This window comes from Sinocyclocheilus anshuiensis, unplaced genomic scaffold (assembly GCF_001515605.1).
Source record: "Sinocyclocheilus anshuiensis isolate Anshui unplaced genomic scaffold, SAMN03320099.WGS_v1.1 scaffold221, whole genome shotgun sequence".
Taxonomy (NCBI): domain Eukaryota; kingdom Metazoa; phylum Chordata; class Actinopteri; order Cypriniformes; family Cyprinidae; genus Sinocyclocheilus; species Sinocyclocheilus anshuiensis.
The window spans coordinates 242,043-247,446 of NW_015539820.1; positions in this window are offsets into that span (position 1 = coordinate 242,043).

The window sequence follows — 5,404 nt, forward strand, 5'->3', positions numbered from 1 at the left end:
TTGAATAAGGAAAGCGATAACTTCACCATAGTATCCTTTCAAATGTTAAGTTGCCACAGTCTTTGCATGTGCTGCCCCCCTCCCCCACACACACGCACTTTTTTTCAACAATAATTACATTACATTACAATTTTAAACTCAACTGTAAGGTTTGCATGTTAGGTTACATAACATATAACAACTTTAAGTGAGGTGCAAAAAAATGATATCTGAAAAACACTAGTAGTATTTTTAGCATGGGCCTTGTATACTCTGAAAGTGAGTCTGTGGCCTAGACATTATTGTGACGGCAGAGCCTGTGTAAACAGATCTGTGGGGGTTTGTTCCATTGTGCTTCTAACACGCTGACCGACTAGCATATGCACAGATGGAATGACATTTGGCCCCATCCAAAAAAAGTGGATCTGAGTGTGATCCTGCACGTGCCTCTAAAGCACTGCAAACAATACACCACATTAATTACACTCCACCTTTGGACTAGGTGGAAATACATTTTAGATTTATATTTTAAATCTGAATATGACTGATTTTAAAGTCCCACGCATTTACATAATACACATTAGGCTGTTATTTGTAAATGCTACTGCTTCTGTTAGCTTTTAATATACGGTTTTATTCTGATTAAAGCTTTAATACAGTTCGGCAACCGCACGCGCGTCCATGTATAACACTTCTCATAACTATAGTATGTGGAAAGAAGTGTATTCACTGAGCTGATGATCTGAATGAGAGAGAGATGCAGAGCGTGTGCAGAGCAGGGCGAGGCCAGGAACAGGATGAGAACGCTGCTTTAGAACATTGATTTTGAAACTTGTGAATCCATTAGAATCGTTAGAAGACAGAATCGCGATTCATACATGAATCGATTTTTACGTGCACCCCTAGTTTTCTCTTCCTCTTCTCTAAAGCAGTGCAGCATGGCCTCGCCCCTTTGCTGCGTGTTCCCGGAGGCAGGGTTTATGTAAAATTCTGGGTTCTTGACGTAACGGACCCGGGAAGTAACTCGTTGTAGTCCCTTACCAGTCGTTTTTGTAGGCATTTTAAACTGCCAGAATTTTAAAAGACGATATCTCCGTTTGCATTGAACTTTCAGCTTCGTAACTTTGCAGATATTGTTTATGCTCAAACGGCAACATTACACACTAACTAACGTTAAAAAAGTGAAATCGCAATCAACCACCCCTTTAACATAACATGAGGGCCTATGGAAGCCCATTTCTGCCAATTAATAAAAAATAAAAAAAAAAGATAATTGCGACTTTTTATCTTGCAATTGAGCATTTACATCTTTCAGTTCTAACAGAATTGTGCGATATAAACTCGTAATTGCGAGTTACAAAGTCAGAATTGAAAGATATCAACTAGCAGGTCTGATTTTTTCCTCAGAATTTAGAGATTATGTATCGCAATTCAGACTTCATGCACGCAGTTAAAAAAAGAAAGAAAATATCATAATTGTAAGCTATTTTTCATCAGAATTTGACTTGCGATTCTAACTCGCAATTGCGAGCCTTTATCTCACAATTCTGAGAAAAGAAGTCAGAGTTGCGGAATATATTCACGCAATTGTGATAAAAGTCAGAATTGCGAGATATTTAATTGCAATATATAAATTCGCAATTCCAAGGTCATATCTCGCACTTCTGACATTATAACTTGCAATTCTGAGAAAAAAGTTGCACATTTATTTATTACACAACTGACATTCTGAAGAAAAACGGTATATCTTTAATAGTTCATTTTATTTAATTGAAATACCAAAAAAATACAACACAAAGCATTCAGCAATCCAGCTGCTTCATGACCGAACTGTTAAAAGACATTAAACTTGCATTTCCCCTCTATGTGTTGGATGGGATTGTTTGCTAGCTGTTACTAGATAGGCCTATGTAGGTCAGTGAACTCTGTTGCTCAATGCAGGTCATACCCTGTAAACCAAAGCTGAGCAGCTTTCTCCATTAATCCAATTAGAGCAAATACCAAACACTCTACTGCATGTATACAGTGACCAGTCGAATAATAGACAATAGATCAATCTATTTTGAGTGCATATTGGCTGATCCTTTTGACAATCAAAATATTGGCTGATCCTTTTGACAATCAAAATGCGTATCTTATTAGCTGTAACTTTTGCTGTGTTTGTCTTATATCGGGTGATGGTTTAACTTGAGGTGGGGACAGAAGAGTGCAAACTTTTGGTGACATTTTGCAGCAGAAATCGTTCTTGAGGTGCGGTCACATTTACCGTTTTGCGGGCGAAATCCAGTCCGAATCTCTGCAGGATCAAGAGTTTTGCATGAGAGCGGAAAGTTTGCGAAGCAGATTTCACTCTTGTGAATTAACGCGATTTCGCCTTAGTTACCAACAGAAAACTGCTTGGTTTGAAAGTGGCTCCATATATCTCTACATTATTGACAACAGACCATTCTGCACGCAAAATTTGGCTAATGTGACCACACCTTTATGCTGACATTCGTAAATCAACACAGCATTTCTAATGTTCTGTGAAAGAAGAGGTTCGGCACGCCAGGAGCTTCTTCATCAAGGTTAAAATCGCAAAGCACAGCACCTAAAAAAGAATAAATATATTGAGAAATATAAAGTTTAGAATGAAATATTAAATTGAGAAGAAAAACATTTTGTTAAGGTTTACTTTTATGCAGGGAGATTTACTTTTACATTTTAATTATTTATTTTTGTTGACATAGTCTTCCATTGTAAGTAGTGCTGTCAAACGATTAATCGCGATTAATCACATCCAAAATAAAAATTGTTGTTCACTATACTGTATGTGTGCGCTTTTATATATACATAATAAATATACACAGTACAAACATATTATGTAAACTAAAACTTTGATTATGGATGCGATTAATCACGATTAATCGTTTGACAGCACTAATTGTAAGTGAATTTATGCAAATATTTTGTACAAAAATAATTGCGTAATGTAATTCGCAGCATGCAATAACCATCAAAACAAAATCTAAGCAGTGACGTCCACTGAAGAACGTTTAAATACCTGTATCTTCGGGGGCAACCATGGTAGCCAATCATGTACTCCTGCGCGTAGCAGTGCTTCCTGCACAGCCCTCGATATCCACAAGTCCAGCCCTGTACATCTGTGTCATCAGCTTTCAGGAAAAGTTCAAACTGAGTTAAAACATGAGCAAAGCCACAATCCATATTGTCTAGCAGTCATAACTGTAGTGTTTGCCAGCAAGTAGTATCAACAAATGCACATCACATTTCTTGGAATAATAGATCAAGACTTGTTGTATTGTATTGTTTACATGCAGCTGTACCTTCACCCGCTGTCAGCAGCAGCAGAGTTATAATAATCAGTCCCAGTGCCCTCATGTTGGAGCTCATAGCATCTCTGGCCAGACGGCTGACGGCTCTCACATTTATATCGTACAGCAGCTCTGCTGGAGGGGAGGGAGTGTGGCTGTGGGCCCAGTCAATGCTACTGTAAATAACCTAGTTTTCATTCCACTGATGAATATGTGTCTGTGTTTTCTGTCTAATCACAGCATGTTTTGAAAAGAACCTGGTTTACCCATAATGTAAAGCTTGTCTGCTGTTTCCTAACTCGTTATGCCCGTTGAATATGCATGCAAAGAAAGAAATAATATTCGTATTAAATATAAAAACTGCTTTTATTGGTTTATAATAATCTGATATTGTAAAAAATGTACATTTGAAAAACATTAGCCTTCAAAAGTATAATAGGCTGCTTATGTCGTGCATGTCAGTTTAGTGATGTAACGCTGCATTGTGGTTGCAAATTTTTCTTTCAGTACTATATACACATGAGCTGTTAATCTAGATGGTAAATTTAGCCTGTGTAAGTATAATTGTTTTAGGAAGTATTTTATACCTACCTCAATCACAATATTACACAAAAGTACAAATGCTAAAATTGATATATTTCTAGAGACAAATGCTACATTTAGAACTACATTTTTTACTATAATTGATGGATGTGGATTAATTGGTTATAATGGTTTATTTATTTATTGGATTTGTAACAGAATTCTATTCTTTCTACTTAATATATATATCATTATATTACTTAATATATTGCATTGTTTTGTACAAGTTATGGGACATTTTATGCTAAGACCTGATCAGAATCACTGCTGATAGGAATATCATTGTTCATCTAAAAAAGTAGACTGAACCATTATGTTTAGAATGACCTCATTTCACACTCATGTGTGTGTGTTCCTGCAGTGGAAACTCATTGATAAACAGGTAGTTGTGCAACTGCGTATACAGCAAGGAATGCTGTCAGCAAAAATGCACTATTCAGGACCCACTGCAGTGGCAACAGCAGCTCACATGCAATACCTTGTGACCAGGACTCACTCACACACACACACACACACACACACACACGTTTACTTAGCTATCTAAATGGGGACATTCCATAGGCGTAATGGTTTGTATACTGTACATACTGTATGTGCTATCACCCTACACCTAAACCTACCCCTTACAGGAAACGGTGTGCATTTTTACAATTAATAAAAAACGCTGTTTACTTTATTTTTATACCAGTTTTACAAATGAGGACATCCCCAAAGGGAGGATTTTGGAGATTTTGTCAGGTTTAGCTAACTTTTGGGTACAAATTTGTCCCCAAAATATGTAAAGCAGGTACACACACACACAACCCATCCACAGTCAGAAAAAGTGTTGGTTAAAGAACCTAACTGAACATTCTTCCATGTTATGTATGTATGTATGTATGTATGCATTTATTTATTAGTTTGCTAATTTATAATAAAAATAATAATTATTATTAGTAGTAGTAGTAGTAATAGTTTATTAATTTAATTTAATTTATATTCTGACAATAAAATGGGTATACATTTAAATGAGAATAATTATGGCTGTTCGCTTCTCTGCCAATAACATGTTATTTGCAGTAATCAGCCACCAGAGGGAGGGGGTGCATTAAACCAGTTCTCTGCGCATTCTGCATTGATAGAATAAAAAGTACAGTGCAGTGCATTGGTTATATTTAATTTCTGTTTAAAGGCTCTGGGTAATGAACTGATATACTCAATTATTTACAATATCACATATTAGCACTACGTTATCAATTATAGCATGTATACTATAACGTACTAAATAATGTAGAATTCATTTTAGTAACCATTTTTTTAACTTTAAACCGCATAAACACATTTCATTACACCAAATACACAACATAATGTTCTTTTTAGCAACGGCATATGACCCCTTTAATGCATGTATGTACATAGAGTAGGCTACTAGCTATATTTGGACTATACATTTTAATTCTAGCGTATAGTCCAAATATAGTTACACGTGACATTTGCGTTTTTAGTCACTTGTTCTGTGCGTGGCTTCTCGCGTCACGTTTTATCAAAAC